The sequence below is a fragment of the Urocitellus parryii genome, chromosome 2 (assembly GCF_045843805.1).
Source record: "Urocitellus parryii isolate mUroPar1 chromosome 2, mUroPar1.hap1, whole genome shotgun sequence".
NCBI lineage: Eukaryota > Metazoa > Chordata > Mammalia > Rodentia > Sciuridae > Urocitellus > Urocitellus parryii.
Genome location: NC_135532.1, coordinates 12,671,058 through 12,687,789, shown reverse-complemented (window position 1 = coordinate 12,687,789; position 16,732 = coordinate 12,671,058). Strand labels below are relative to the sequence as shown.

The following is a 16,732-nucleotide window of genomic DNA, read 5'->3' as shown; positions in this document are numbered from 1 at the left end:
GAATCAAGGTCTCACTTTCAGCAGCCCCAAAGTTTTCCAGGTCATGCTAATTCTTTCTTTGCAGCTCGGTTTCCACTGGTTCCATAAAAAAAAAAAAAATAGCTACTATAGAGAAAAGACTGGCTCTGGCGCCCTAGGTATTAGGGATCCAGAAAGGGGAGGGATCTGCACTGTGGACTGAGGAAATGAACACAGTTCAAAACCCCACTGACTACATAAGGGGATTCATAGTCTTCCAGTTGACTTTGACCCTGCTTCTTCTAACATTTCTTCCTACCATATTGTCTACCTATCTATGTGGGTTATGCACCTCTGCAAAGCAAGTCACTCCAAAACATGGTCAAGAATCTAGGAATTGCTAAGCTGGGTCCCCTGGCTTGGGGTCTGTCATGACACATTTTAAGGCTTGATTGGGAAGGACCAATATTGGCCAACTCACATCTTGGTGGTAGGGCTCAGTACCTTGAGGGCTGGTGGACCTTACCTCATTTCCTTATGAGCCATTTACAGGAGGGCTCCCTCTGTTCATGTCCACATGGGACCTCCAAAAGGCCATCTCTCAACTTGGTGGCTCGCTTCATCAAGGTGAGTCAATGAGAGGGCAAGAGCTGTCACCAAGACACGTTGCTAACAAGGTGGAAGCCAGTGTTTGGTGACCTAATCATGGACCAGACCTCATGTTTCCCTCCTCTATCCCGTAGCAGTGAGTCACCACCGCCAGGCCACATGGAAGGCAAAGGATTATTACCAGAGCAGCCAGTCTGCTCTTCCCTGCCTAGGGTTCGGGTGCCTGATTCCTTGGTGGCCTACAGTGCATGCTGTCATGTCCAGGGAGCAGCAGCACCCTAAATCCAGAGATTCCTTTGACCTTTGAACGGTGACCTGTTATGGGGGAGTGGGTGGTAACTTTGGGATAAAAAAATTTCACTGTGACTCATGAGCTCTTTCTAGGAAAGATTTGGGTGCTCATACCTTTGCATAAGACCAAAAAGTTTTGTAAGTCTAAAAGTTTTTGGGAAAACTGAGAACTCTACTGGGGATACAGGAAAGGTCCTTTATGTGTCTTAGTTAGTACCCTTCTATACTGCTTGATTTAAAATTGTACCATGTACCCATATTTGTTTTATATAAATTTGTAGTGCTGGGGATTGACCCTCAGGTCTCACACGTTAGGATTACTGACTGAGACATCTGATCTAGGCTTTATCTAAAGCCACACACTGGCCTCAAACCCAGTACTTTAAATACAAACTTCCAACGCCTGTTCTTCTTAGGTCTCAGGCCTATAAGGACCTCTGGGCCTATCCTTCGCCAAATGTGCGGACATTTAAAAATAGTTCCGTGCCTCATACTCAACGGGCTCTGCTTCCCCGCTGGACACCACTCCCAGCTGCTACCGGCAAGTAGCCCTCTTGCAACCCCGCGTTTTTGTTTTAAGGGGTCCTTCCACCAGCACAATTTGGATTCAACTCTTGAGTTCAGTTGTGGCCTCTCGGTGAAATGTGTCCTCGGGACTTGAGGTCAGTGAACTCCTTCAGAGAGCAGAAGGACCGGGGCTAGAGTCAGAGGCGGGACTCAGTAGCGGAGGGAAGCCTAGCTGTCTCACTGGCGGCCGCGGAAGACCTTTCCCACCGTGCGTAAAGAGGGAGGAGCGAAAGGCTAAGCTAGGGAGCGGAGACCGTAAAGGCAGCTGGTGGGTGGGGAGAGTGGCTGGGGTCGTGAGTCCTGCTCCCAGTTCTGTATAGTTTCAGAAACCCGGAGGCAGGCAAACAGTCGCTTGCACGCCATTCCCTACAGGGTGCTGCTCCAGTCCCCAGGAGGGACCGGGACGGAGGTGGGTACAGTCTTGGCGGTTCGCCTGCACCGAGGAGCCTGGGCCCGGGCAGGAACAGTGGTGACAACTGCCCCTCTGGGACTAAATCCCGTGCAACCCAGGGTGGTGCTGGAAGCCGCGCGAGTAGCCCGGGGAAGGGGGATTAGTGGGTCTCTGAATAGTACCACTCCCCACACGACTTTGTAGTCTCATGCTGGGCTTCAAAAAGCGACCTGCGGCGTCAGCACTACAGATCCCGGCCAGGGGCTCTTGGCGTCGCCGGTGCTCTGTCTCCCGCTCTCCTCATTTAGCTTTTCATCACAGCATCAGGGCTTGCGTCTCCCTGGTGGCGCTTCCCGCGCTCGGTTCCGCGGCGCAGCGTGGAGACCAGCTTTGGCAGTACGCCCAAGTAAGGCACAGCCCGGAGGTGGTGTGGCCCTCTGGCCACCTCTCCGCGCACCTGCCCCCAGGGCGGAGCCTGGCGGGGCGCGCCGGCGCGCAGGTCGCCGGCCCGGACGCTGGAGGGGGCTGTGGCTCTCCTGCTGTCCCCGCGGCTCGGGCTGTGGGCGCCCAGGCTCCCCCCGCGGAGGGGCCGGCCCAGGCCGGGGAGGGGCGGCGGCCGCCGGCACTTCCCGCTCGCCTGGCCTCGGAGGCGGCGGGTCCAGCGTGGGCGCAGCGGCTGCAGGCACTCGGCTCGGAGCGGGGCGGGGACGCGGCCACCGCCCGCTTTGCGCTGCTCCTCCCCGCGCGAGTGGCGCTCGGCTGGGCGTCAAGGCGGCCATGGCGACCCGGAGCCCGCTCCCCACCCACCCCGCCTGCTCCGCCCTCCCCTCCGCCCCGCGCCACCTTTGATGGCTCGGACCTCTGCCGGCCACCGCTAGCCCAGCTCGCGCGCCCGCGCCGCCGCCGCCTGCGGGTATTAATAGTCCGCGCCGCAGCCTCAGGCGCAGCCGGGAGCCGCCGCGCCCTCGCCAGCCGGGGGCTCGGGAGCTGCAGATCCCGCAGCCAGGACCGGGAGCCGCCGGAACCGCCGGCGCCGCCGAGGTAGGAGGCGCGCGGCGAACAATGACCGCGGCGGGGAGGGCGGGCAGGGGCCGGGGTGGTCCCGGCAGCGGGCGGCAACTTGTGCGAGTCCGACGCCTGCAGCGCACCGCGCCGGGGCGCGGGCGGAGGTGGGCGCGGGCCCGCGGGGTCCCCCCCGGAGGAGGCAGGCGGCCGGCCGGCCCCCGCAGCCCCGGCAACAATAGCGGGAGCTCCGGGGCCCCGGGGTCCGCGCCGCCCTCTGCTCCCTTCCCTCACCTCCGCCGATCGGGCTGCGGGGCTCGGTGCCCGTCCCCTCTCGTCTCCCCACCCCCTGCGCCCTTCCCCCGCTTCCTCCCATCCCACCCCGCCGGGTGACAGCGGCCGACGCCGCTTCCGGACCTCGGGCCGCAATCTCGGTCCCTGAGGCCGGTCGTCGGCCAGGGAGGTGGCCGGTGGCGCGGATGCCACCGCGCCACTGAGTGCCCGCAGCTCTCCCACGCGCGGCGCCAGGCTCTCGGTGGGTGACAAAGACGAACACACCCTCTGCCAAAGTTAGATTGTGTCTCATTACCGCACGCCTTTACGGAGGGCAAAGTTTGAGGTTTTCTTCTTTTAAGCAAAGGACAGATTTTGTGTGTGCGGTGAGCATTTCAAAACAACTTCTGATTGTGGTTTTATGATTAAGTTCCGGAAACTTTAGCTGTGTGATCCGGCTGAACCCGTGTGTGTGTGTGTGTGTGTGTGTGTGTGTGTGTGTGTGTGTTGGAGGGAGAAAATATGAGTTCCCTGTAATGGGTCTGGATTTCATTTATGGCAGCTGTAGAGCAGCGGCTGTTGGGGATTATCTTGGGTTCCCCAGAAAGGAGGGGAGGCAAGACTCACAAAGAAACGCGGACCCTGGTATCCGATGGGCTTGTGGAGATGTGGGAGCGATCGCTTCTCCTCTGGAACAATTTAACAGTCTCAGTTTCTCCCGCCCCTCCCCCTCCGTCAGCTCTGGAGTACCCGCGGCCTCAGGCTGTTTCATTTTATTATTGTTGTTAAACCTTCTTCCTTGTTAGTTTCCCAGGTTTGACTGGCTCAGCCCTGGCTCCTGCCATGGATACCCCGGGGACTCCCGTCTCTTCCATCCAGCAGGCTGCGTTTCCTGAGCCAAACCCTGGCCTAGCATTTGGGTTACGTTTAATGTGCTTTGCACGTGGTGACTTGCCAAGCCCATTTCAGAACGTCCCCCAGCATTGTCTTGCTTTTCTTATTCAGTCTGAACAGGGGATGGAGAAAGAAAAGCCTTTTTGATCTTGAAAGCTTTGAGGGGGAGTTGCCTTAAAATTGTGCTGGTTTTTCGGATAAGGAAGTCTTTATCCTTGGCTCTCTTCCCTCATTCCTCTGTATGCCTGTGTGTGTCTGTGTCTGTGTGTGTGTGTGGGGGGGTATTACCCCCAGCTTTTCAGGTGGTCCCTCTTCAGGATAGACAGATCCTGACAATGCACTTCATGTGTGGATACAGCATCCACATGGCTCACTTTATATTCCTGCAGCATCGTTCTGCAGCAAGGCACCAATATTGGAGTTACTCCAAGCACAACGAAACGTTTGTGTTTTTAGAATGTCTGGCTAATAGATCTGCTTCTGGGTAAAATAAATAGAAGCATTATTGGGCAGTGGCTGGTTTACTGGGGGAAGTGCTGTGGAGATAGTGGGCGGATGCCTGCCTAGCCAGTGCCTCCCAGAGTCTCTTGTGTGGACAGGAAATTAGAAATACCTGGCGTGGAGGTAACTGTGCCGTGTGGGTTCGGATTCTAGGATGTGCCCTCCTGTGACTTGCTGTGTTCATTTAGAAGAAGTTAATGTCATTGTGGAATCCTTCTGAAGTTAGGATTACAATGCTCCTTTTCACATTGATATTCCTTTCTCTCCAATGGATGTAGGATCATATTAAAATGGGAATGCTGCTTTTTTGACCAAATATACTCAAAGAAAAATTTAAAAGAATTGCTCCTAGACAACTTTGTTGCTGGGTTATTGCAGTTATTTCAGAATTGTGCCGAGACTGTCAAGAACCTTTATATATGTGTTTGTTGTGTTTTTCATTAAATAAACTGTCCAAGGAAATTGCTTTTTAAAAAGATAAGAATTAAATATAGTATTGAAAAGGTTAGTTTTTTTTTTTTTTTTTAACAGTGTTCCTAGTCCAATATTCATGAGCACATAGGAGTTTAATTCATTTGGAAAATGAGTGGAGGAGGATACTTGCGGTAAACAACAAAAAATAACTTTTTTTTTTTCTATCCTAAAAGAGGTTAGAGAACACTAGACCAAAAAACAAGAACCTGCTTCTTACATGTTAAATACGCTCAGAAAAAATGACCTCTTGACATTCTGGGAGGATGAGGGAAACGTAATGAACTTGTAGGTACTTAGTGTTCTGATAGCTCGGTGACCTGGGCGTTTTATACAGACCTTTACAACTGGCCCCGCTTTATTGCCGAGAACAATTTAGCATTTTAGAGGAAGGCTGTAATTGAAGATGCACAGGTAAGAGGGGCCCATGTAATCCTGTGATTCATTTTGGATCCTTTCTACCTTGGTAGACAGGCATTCCCTGCGTTGGCTACCTGCCTGGGAGAGGATAGAGGAAATCTTAGGACCTTATGTCTGTGCCTCTCTTATTGCTTTGGATTGAATGATCTCTCCAAGCTGGGCCTTTGGGTGGTAAGTGGTATATCAACTCCCTTTTCTTGGGGAGTTTATCCTGTGGCACTACTTGACCGCTGTCCTCCTGCCCTGGTTTGCCATAGTGGCATAGGTTTAGCTGTTACCTTATCAGCCTTTTCCACATAGCCAGAAAGAGCCAAAGGGTTTCTGTTCCAATGATTTGAAGCCCTAATTTGTCTAGTCCCCTTATGTCAAATGCAGCTTTGGTTTTTAGTGCAGAAGTCCTCAGACACTGTTTATGTCAATGGGGAGAAACTGCCTTTTTTTTTTTTTTTTTAGTTGTAGTTGGCCACAATATCTTTATTTTATGCATTTATATGTGGTGCTGAGGATCGAACCCAGGGCCTTGCATGTGCTAGGCGAGCGCTCGCGCTCTATCCCTGAGCCACAACCCCAGCCGGAAACTGCTTTTTAATAGATACAGTTGTCCTGGTTTTAGTCAGTGAAATGTTTTGCCAAGTTGATACTTTGAGCAAAAGTGGACAGTTGATACATTATGAAAACATGTTGCTCTAAGGTTTTGATAATTATGAAATTAACCAGAGAACCATCAAGATGAGCATTGTGTTGTGTCCATCTACACCTAAAAAATAAATGTTTTTTTTTTTAAAAATGATGTGATTAACACTGAAGGTTTGCTCAGCGCTGCTTATGAACTTCCATTGTAGTTTTCTTATCTATTGAGGGATAGAAATTATAGGCAAATTGCAAGATTGGCAGTTAATGTGGGAACTCATCATTTATACTGAATTAATTTCATATATAAAGCTGTCATATCTGTATTTGTTTAAAAAAAGAAAAAGCCAAACCAGATTTAACTCTTTACCAGCAGGGTAACTTCACTTTAGGCTTAGACCTGGTGAAATGCTTTTCATAAAGATTATCTATTATCTTAAAAATCTAGTAGAATGACTTTCACAATTTTGGTCTCATCCTGAATCTAGTATAGTGCCTGGAACATAGCAAACCCTTAGTGACTAGGGTTTAGTCTTTTAATGTCCTTTCAAATGAGTCTTCAGGTTTTTAAAAAATAATTTGTGGTGCTGGGGATTGAACCCAGGGCCTTGTGCATTGTGAGGCAAGCACTCTACCAACTGAGCTATATTCCAAGCTCCAGTCTTCAGGGTTTTTAAGAGAAAGTTGATATTAGCACTGGCAGATTGAAGTTCCAGGAATTTGAAATTCTGATATTTGATTTTATTTCCATTTCATTCTAATTTAGCAGTTTGGTTCTTAAAGCTGGTGCATAATGTAAAAAGACAGATTGATTTCTCTCTCTCTTTCTCTCTCTCTCTCTCTCTCTCACACACACACACACACACACACACAGACCACAAATCAGACAAGGAGAGTGTGAAGGAGAAAGTAAAACTCACTTGAGTCCTACCACCTGTTACCCAGACCGTCCATTAAGATTTTGGCATGGGGTTTTCTAATGTCCTCATTTCTGAGCTTCCCCCAGACTCGGTGGCTTTCTGTTTTCCTAGCTCTTATCTGTATGATTCACTGGGCTCCCCATCCTTCTTCTGTACTGAGGTTTGCTTCTGGGATGGTGTCCCTTCTTTCAGAGATGCATCTTTTAGAATTCTGTTAGTGAGCATCTGTTCCTGGCACCCTAGTTCTGCTGTGCTTTATCTTGACTTCTGAATGATGGGTCACCTCAGTTGGCGGTTCTGGGTGGTGGCTCCTGTCTTACTGCTCTCATGTGGTCCCGTGGCAGGGGCTGGCTGTTGTTGGTAAAGTCAGTCTTTGCTCTCTGGCTGCTTTGAAGATTCTTGGGTGCTCTGCAGTTCAACATACTGTGTCTGGGTCTACTTCTTTTCTCCTTTTCTTTCCCCCTCCCTCTCCCTCCCTTCTCCCGTTCCCGTCTTCTTATCAGTTCCTTTCTGTTCTTCAGTCCTGTTCTGGTGTCTGGAGAGGGTGGTTAGTCCATTCCTCCTTGGCCACCGAGTTGCTTTTGGTTTGGGTTAAGTGGATAAAGCTACGACCGGCCTATGTGAACAAGGCTTTGAGTGGAGGTCTGTTCCATTTTTCTTACTGCTTCTTCTGATGACTGTATGTTTAGTTCCTATCTGTTTTTCCAAAGGAGTTCCCTGTTTGAGATTCCCACCAGAAATGTATGAGACTCCCAGTGACTGATCCTCGCCAACACTTGAAATTGTCAGTCTTTTCCCTTTTAGCCATTTAGGTGGATATATAATGATATCTCATTGTGTGTGGGGTTGTGTGTGGGTGTGTGTGTTTTAAATGTTTTCCTGATGGCTAGTAATAACTTTTCATGTTTTTACTGATTAATTGTATGTTTAGTGAATTGCTAATGTGTTTTGTATTTATAATTGTTTTTTGTTTGATTTATGTAACATCTGTCTTTTCTAGTATACTTAGCATTTCTCTTAATGTTATATTACAGTTGTAGGAGCTTGTTACATAGGTTATACACTCTGGATATAAGTTCTATGGTGGATCTATGTCATTTGAATATTTTTTGCCTTTTTTTTTTTTTTTTTGGTATTGGGTATTGAACCCAGGGACATTTTATCACTGAACTGAATCCCCAGATCTTTAAACTTATTTATTTATTAATTTTTAGTAGTCAGTGGCCTTCATTTTACTTATTTATATGCAATACTGAGAATCAAACCCAGTGCCTCAAACATACTAGGCAAGTGCTCTACTGAGCTATAGTCCTAACCCCTATCCCCACCCCTTTTTATTATTAATTTATTTTTGGTACCAGGATGTGAACTCAGGGGTGCTTTTTATCCCTTTTTATTCCCAGTCCTTTTTATTTTTTTTTTCTTTTGAGACAGGATCTCATTGAGATGTCTAGGGTCTTGCTAAGTTTCTGACGCTGGCTTTGAACCTGCGACCCTCCTGCTTTCCCAGATCACTGGGATTACAGGAGTGTGCCACTGTGCCTGGCTTATTTTTTATTTTTCGTATAGGGTCTTGCTAAGTTGCTCAGACTAGTTTTGGACTTGTGATCCTCTTGCCTCAGCCTCCCCAGTAATTTGGACTGTAAGTGTGCGCCACCACACCCTACCTTTACCTCTGTTTTTTATTGATGTCATTTGAAGAGAAAAAGCTATTAAACAAACACTTAACATGATCTGATTGTTGAATATGATCAGGAAATTTATTCAGCTTTGGAAAAATAACACATTTCTTGTGGGTAAGGCATACATTAGTACTGAACGTCAGACTCCATTTACTTGAGGGTGATGGAACAATTATTCTTAAGTAAACTGACTTGAAATGAAAAATGAAAATGAAAAAAATTACCTGTCTACTTTGAAAATGTTGTGTTGGCAAATAGGTATTTAAGGTTATGATCAAATAAATTGTTCCTAGAAATCTCAAGTTGATCATGCTTGTTCTTTAGCACACAGAAGGATCATGGGAAAAATATTTTTGAAATCTATTAAAAAAGGGAGGATTCGGATAAAGGCAAGATGTCACATTCTAAAAAGAGGTCAGTGTGGCACATTGAGGTGGCTGGGAATGGACTTGAATTCCTCCAGTTTGGGAACCCCTACGTGTGTGTCAGTTTCTAACTCAGATTAATACGCATTAGGAAGTTAAGGAATATGTTTCCTAAGTTTTGGTTCTCCGGCCCATAAAAATTAAATAGTAAACACTGGTGGATTTGAATTAGAATTTGTGAAATGAACACTTTGATATTTTAGAATGTAGTAGCGGGATGGTATCAAAGGTACCGAGTTGGGAATGTAGGTACTAATGCAGACAGATCTGTCTTGAAACAGCCTCTTTTTTGGGGACGTTGGGCAAGTTATCTTCTCTCTTTCCCAAAAACCTCAAGGGAACATTTAAGAGTGCATTTATCTGCAAGTGACAGAATGTCTGACAAGTAGCAATTTAAGCCATCAAATATTTAGTTGGCTAGCCCCTATTCCCAGCCCTTTTCATTATTTATTTATTTTTGGTACCAGGATGTGAACTCAGGGCGCTTAACCACTGAGCCACATCCCCAGCCCTTTTAATAATTTTTCTTTTGAGACAGGATCTCATTGGGATGTTTAGGGCCTTGCTAAGTTGCTGAGGCTGGCTTTGAACTTGCGACCCTCCTGCTTTCCCAGATCACTGGGACTAGAGGTGTGTAATGAGAGGAGGGGCCTCCCGCCTTGTGACTCAGCCTCAGTGTCATTGAGGACCCAGGTGCTCTGGTCGTTCCCTGCTGTTGTCCTCTGCAGGCCGCTCCTGAGCTTGGGCTTGTGGGACCGGGTAATCAGACCAACTAGCTGTTGTGGCTGGTGGTGGCTGCGGCTCCAAGCTACGTACTGTCACCCGTTTGGTGTGGTTAGATCAATAGTGGCTTCGGCTCCTTTAAGCCTCCAGCATCTGGGAGGGTTTTGAAGAGGGGTCTGGGGAGTGTTTCTGTACTCTTAAAAAGAGACCCAAAGACCAGATGGGATGCCTGGAGCAAGAAGTTGGGATGACTTGGGCAACAAGAGGCTGGAGCTGGAGGATGGATCCAGAGACCATTATGTGTTATTGAGTCATACAGATATTTTTGCACTTGGCAATTGGTACTCTAAATAATACTAATTTGCACTTAGTATTTTTTAAAAAAGTGAATGTGTTTACCTCCTAATTCTGCTGGAGTTGGGATTTTCTGTTGCTGATACAAAGCATCAAGACTGATAAATTGGAAGAGTTTATCTTTCATCTGGCATTTAACATTATCTTTGAGAAGACTCTTTTCTATCTGTTATTTACATGAAAAGTGGTTTTGTGGATAGGCCAGATCACTCAGAGATGAGCTGTTTTTTAAGGACTTAAAACATTTTTTTTTTTTTTAGTTGTTGATGGGCCTTTATTTTATTCATTTATTTATATGGGGTGCTGAGAATTGAACCCAGTGCCTCACACGTGCTAGGCAAGTGCTGAGCCACAGCCACAGCCCCTTAAGGACTTTTGATATTTGAGAATGTATGCAAACCATGCAACCAAGTCTCCATGAATTTCACCTCTTTTTATTGGTGGCCTTGTAGGACGTCTGCTTGGAATTGGCCGTGTTGCAGTTTGAAATCACAGAACACATTTGGCTGTGATAGCAACAGCCGAGTATCAGTTTATTTCTTTAAGAAAAGCAATGGCAGTGCCTGCCATTTCCATTAACCTAGGATGGCATTTATGGACACATTTAGTATAGCTTAGGAGGTTTGTGAGGACATCATTAATCAGGGGTTCAGTATCTTCCTTTATAATCCTCCTATAGCCTTTGATTCTCTGGCATCTGATCCTCTGGTCAAGGTGGAGCCATGTGGAGGGACCTGCTTAGAAATCACAATTTGGGAAAACTAGAGGTTTCTTGAATGGAAAAAAAAAAAAAACCTGATAAATGAATTTGTAAAAAAAAAAAAAAAAGTTAAAATGATTTTAATAGTAACCCAGTGTTAGTTCAAGCAAATGAACATAAAACACCCAGGTGAAAAAAATTATAGCACGTAGAACTACAATATTTTTATCTTTTAATTTATTTGACATAATGTTTTAAAAGGAAACCTGAGCCAGGCATGGGGGCTCATGCCTGTAATTCCAGTGGCTTGGGAGACTGAGGCAGGAGGATCACAAGTTCAAGGTTAGCCTCAGCAACAGAGAGGCCCTGAGCAACTCAGTGAGACCTGTCTTTAAATAAAACACAAAAAAGGGATGGGATGTGGTTCAGTGGTCGAGTGCCCCTGAGTTCAATCCCCAATACCAAAAAAAAAAAAAAAAAAAAGAAAGAAAGAAAGAAAGAAAATATGAGCCCTTTTCCCTTGTTACTTGCATGGCCAATTGAGGAGGTTAATTTGCATTTTTCCTGCCGTTTTATTTTTAGATCATTTTATATAAGGGCTGATCAAGCCATCAGATATTTAGTTTATTGAATATATTGAATCTGCTAGTTACTGTTGGTGTCACAAAATGAGGGCTTAATCCCTGTTTTCAAAGAGCATAGCATCTAGACTGGTTGGGAGAATCAGGTGTCATAAAAGGTGATCTGCAAGAAGCAATTGCCGAAAGCACTGGTGTTGATGGAAGCATGCAGGATCGTGGGCCCTGGGCTCTGTTTGGAAGAAGTGACGTTGGACTTGAGCCTTGAGTCATGAAGCATGTTCTTGTTTCCATGTTTGTTTATTTTAGTGCCTTACTTGGTCGCATGTTTAAAGTAACAGTTTTTAAAAATTCAAGAATAAAACAAGGTAAAAACCCTTGTAGTCTTGTGGATCAAAGATTGAGAAAATTCGAATTTGGTTTGTGTCCATTCGTGCTTTGGCACCTTGTCTATTTCCAGGATTTTTTTCCTACATGGACAGATATACATTTAAAATAGTAGGTAGAGTGATGCAAGTCCACTTTAGGAGCCACGTGTCCCCTTAACATTAGCTGAGTTTTTTCCATATTGAATTTCCTTTGAAATTAAAATGCCTAACAGTGGTGCGATGATCCCTGTGTGGTCCTACAGAACGTGTCCAGTGTCCTTCATTGGCTGGGTGGTCTGCTTGCGGCCTTTTGCTGCAGGGACCACCTGTACCTAAGTCTGTGGAGTGAAAGTCTCTGGGGCTTTTTTGTTGCAAGGGACAGAAGTGCAGTTTAGGTCCTCTGCAGAAGAAGACTGAGCTCTCAGTACCAACCCCAGGAAGGGCGGGCAGAGGTGGACCGTGTCGGGATCTGGACCTGGACCCATACATTCGAGCTCCCTGGTGGGTGACTCTTTGGGTGTCTGGTCTCTGCTTTACATGGGCATTGGTTTTGTTTTCCTTGTTACCCTCTCTACAGCCATTCTGAGTGGGACAGTTTGGTGATGGAGGTGTTGGAGGTGGACAGGGGAGGAGGGAGAGGGCAGCTTTCTGCACACTGCAGGAAGTTTAGCATCCAGAGTGCCCACCCTAAAATTTAAGTGGTCCCTCAAACATCCTGGCTGCTAATATCAGCTGCCTACATTTTTTTTTTTTTTGGTACCAGTGATTAAACCCAGGGGTGCTTAACCACTGAGCCACATCCCCAGCCCTTTTGTGTGTTTTATTTAGAGACAGGGTGTTGCTGAGTTGCTTAGGGCCTCACTAAGTGGCTGAGGCTGGCTTTGTCCTGGATATCCTCCTGCCTCAGCCTCCCAAGCCTCTGATTTACAGGCCAGCACCCTACCTGGCTGGCTTCCTGCACTTTCCCTTGGGTTTCTGCTGTGATGAGGATGCCTAGGGGTTGTTTGGCCCCTCCCACCAGGTGTGACTGCAGATTGCCCAGACAAGGGGCCACTCTTGTGGTGGACAGTGTGTGTGTACCCCCAGGATGGGCTGAAAGATCTGGAGGGATTAGGGCGAGGAGATTGTGCCCAGACAAGAGTTGTCTTTCCAGAATTGATCAGCACACACAAGGAAAGACATGTCTGTGCGGGATGGATCAGCAGGGACCACGAGGGCAGCAGTAAAAACCAGAAGCCCCTCTGTCCCCACCTGGTGGGGGTGGCACAGGAGGCCCTGGAAGTCCACCATGCCATCAACCTTGATGTCTGTGCTAAACGTGCAGCCCTTCTGACCTGGCATCTCTTGTGCCAGGTGTCATAAGTCATTTGTCACTCCTTATATCTTGTCCTCTCACTTGTATTCAGTCACATCTTCTAGTGTGGTGGAAAGGAGGGCAGAGCGAGCTCTGGCTCTATGTGACTCCTCGGCACGACTGTCCCTCTGGTGAAGGTTGAGTCTGGTCCCGAGGACCGGTGGGAGAGCAGGGCCTGGGGCCAGGAGGGGTGGGCGCTGACCAGCGTGGGGAGATGGCACCCATCCTCTGGCTGGCTGTCACAATCCTTGGTGACTGAAGTTATAATTTCCTTCTGCCCTAGTCCAGCCCCAGCACACTGGGCCACTGCGTTATACTGTCCCATGTTGACAGAGGAGATGGCGCATTTGTGACACTCCTGTGCCTTGCATGTTCCTCAGAGACCGGGTTAAAGCACATGGGTTCTGCGGTCTCCCAGTGCAGCGTGGAGCGCTGGGGAAGAGCTCGGGGAGCAGCAGCGCGTAGGCGCAGCCCGTCTCTGTGTCCCGCCATCCGTGTCTGGCAGGGTCCCTCCCTATGTACAGCTTTTTTCACCAAAATTAGTTCTTGGGGGTCAGAAGCCATGTCTCAAACTTCTCATTGAATCTTCCAGGCACTTAAAAACAGCCTTTCTTTGGTTGATTAGTGAGAGTCACATCATGGGGTCATGGTTGGAAATTCCAGCTGCTGATTAATGTCTGGGTCTTCACAAGTCAGGATGAAACCGATCTCATTAACGAGATCTGTTCAGTACCTCCCACAGGGTGGGCACTGTTCTTTGCGTGTGTGTGTGTGTGTGTGTGTGTGTGTGTGTGTATAAATAATTCAGTTGCAGACTGACCCAATACCTTTATTTTATTCATTTATTTGTACGTGGGGCTGAGGATCGAACCCAGGGCCTCGCACGTGCCAGGTGAGCGCTCTGCCCCTGAGCCCCGGCCCCACCCCCGGGCACTCTTCTCTCCGTGAGCATCAGTGAGTGAAGGCCCTGCCCTGGTGCAGAGTGTCCGTCTGTGTCTGTATTTTCTTTGAGACAGTTTTGATTCTGAAGGGAGGTGCCGACTGCCAGGGGACCCGGAGGAAAGCTGTCCAGGTTTATGATCTCCCTGGTGCTCACAGAACTCCTGAGATGTCCATGGTGGCAGAGGTGGGTGGTATTTCCTAGACACCATGAGACAGCTGCTCTGGGCCAGTCTGGGGGCACGTACAGCGGATTTCTTGGACTTCAGAGATGGAGCCCACTCCCTGTTCTTCCCGTAAACATTGATTAGAACCCGAGCAGTTGTGTCTGTTCCTTGCAGCGTGTCCTGGGGATCCAGCCAGGCCTGTGTGCTGAGTGTGTGTGCTGCCTCTGAGCTCCCCCCCAGCCCTGTATCTGTGTTCTTTGAAGGAGCTTTAACTCCCACAGGAAAATGTTTGTGGGGAGTGTAGCAGGAGGTTTGTCCTTGGCTGTCAAGGAAGGTGACGTTAACTTTCTGAAAGAAGGTGGAATATGGGGCACAAACCACAGATTCTATAAAATTTGCTTTTATAAATCCTTGAGAGCCTCACTTTAGGATTTGAAAATCAAGAAGACCCTAGTCCCTGAAGGTGATTTAACAAATGGTTTTGTTTCTCCGTTAGGGAAAAATGAGTGGAAATTGCTTATAAGGGGAGGTATCTGTATTTTTATTTTAAAAATCAAGAGTATAACTGATGTTTTTCTTGGATGTGTAGTTCTGTGAGTTCTGACACATGCGTAGATCTGTGTAGCCAGTGTTCACTCAGGACAGGAACATTTCTGTCACCTCAAAAAAAGTCCCTTGTGTATCCTTTGTCACCCTAGCCCATTAACCACTGATCTTTGCTCTGTCACTGACTATACTTTGGTCTTTTTCAAAAAACTTTCATCACAGCATGTGTGACCTTTGAGACTGGCTTTTTTCATCCAACATGTCATCTTTGGGGGTCTCCTAAGTTGTTGTGCACGACTGGAATAGTAGTTCATCTTGCAGATGACTTGGGTGTGTGCCCATTCAGCCACTGAAGGACATCTGGGTTGTTTCCGGTTCGGGGCGGTTATGGCTGTAAACTTGGAGCTGCTGTAAACTTTCACATGTGAGCTCCATGTGGACATGGTTTTGACCTCCTGTGGGTAAGACGCCTGGAAGTGAAGTCCTTGTCAGCACTTGGTGTTGTCAGTACCTTTTTGGTTTAACCATTTTATCTGGTTTGTACTGGTATCTTATCATGGTGTTTGACATACGTGTGTACATATATAAGCACACACATACGTATGCATACATACATACGTATGAACATATTTACACATACTTTTTTCCTGTCTGGGGTGCTGTACCACTAAGCCATATCCCCAGCCCTTTTTATTTTTTATTTGAGGTAGGATCTTGCTAAGTTGCCTCAAACTTGCAATCTTCCTGCCTTAGCCTCCAGAGTCACTGGTTTACGGTGTGAACCACCGCACCTGGCTATATTTATTTTTTAAAACAGAAAGACATTTTTAAAGGGAACCAACTGAAGAAATGACTAGTTTCTTGGACTATGTAGCAGAGTCCTAAGGAGCTCTGTGAGCTGCCTGTTTTTGGAACGGTGGGCTAGAAGGGCAATGTGTAGGTAAAAGTAGAACCTACCAAATAGGTTCTGCAGGGAATAAATGTAAAGATGTCAGTCTTAAAGTGCTTATCTCAAAGGCCAATAGGGTGTATAGATTAATTTCAGTAACTATTTTGTTAATTTTTCTACACAAAATGCAGTGATAATAAAATCACTGAAGCAACCACTGGACAGTGTCAATGTGGGCAGAACACAGCCATTGGGTCACAGGGTGGTTAGCTGTTGCTTCAAGGCCACTTTATCCACTTAAAGTAACAGAAAATATTATCTTTTTTTTTCATTTCTCTGGGTTAGGACTTTAGAAGTGCCTTAAATGAGTAATCCTGATTCACGTGTTTACAATGAAGATGTCCACGGAGGCTTTAAGATCTGCTTCCCAGAAGTCTCATTAGGCTGCATGGGCAGGTTGGTTGAGCAGCCTCACAACATGGTGGCTGCCTTTGCCCAGAATGAGAGATCCATGAGGAAGCCACAGTAGAAAGCACCACAACTTTTATGAGCTAGTCCTGGCAGTCACACACTGTCACTTCCACAGTATTCTTGGTTATAGGGGCTGTTAGGTGCAGAACAGGCTGAACTATGTTATCTGCAGGGCAGGCTGAACAAATGTTAGCTGCAGGATGGCCCATGCACTCAAACCCCCCTCTGTCTGGTCCTTTATCACCTGTTTACATCAAAGCTGAGCATTCAACCCCCACTCAAGGCTGAACACTCAACCCCCCCTCGTGCCAACAAGACAGCTTGCAGACCCAGAGGCCCCGTGAGATTTGGGCTATAAAAACTCCCTCCTGCTGGGCCCCTCTCTCTCTTGCTGTCTTGCTCTCTCTCTCTTGATCTCTCTGTCTCCCTTGCGCACATGCTCTCCTCTCTCTCTCTCTCCTCTCTCTCTCTCTCTCTCTCTCTCTCTCTCTCTCTCTCTCTCTCTCTTTCTCTTCTCCTCTCTTGCACTGCTGCAAAAAGATCTCTTGGTCGCTCCGAGTGTTGTGGTCACTTTCCTTTCAGGGGCCAGCCGTGATTCACTGGGAGATG

General features: G+C 47.3%; 1 protein-coding gene across 5 annotated transcripts in view; it reads left to right on the top strand.

Annotated features, from left to right (window-relative positions):
* Positions 1–1,447: 1,447 nt before the first annotated feature.
* Positions 1,448–16,732, top strand: part of Farp1 (FERM, ARH/RhoGEF and pleckstrin domain protein 1) — a 264,905-nt gene continuing 249,620 nt past the window's right edge. For 4 of the 5 annotated variants that reach the window (XR_003301739.2, XM_026399222.2, XM_026399194.2 and 1 more), the window contains exon 1: positions 2,525–2,857. The gene's annotated coding sequence lies outside the window, so the exon portion shown is untranslated. Of the gene's footprint in view, positions 1,521–2,524; positions 2,858–16,732 lie in introns of those variants that run through there. The other variant, XM_026399205.2, reaches the window with a different exon arrangement.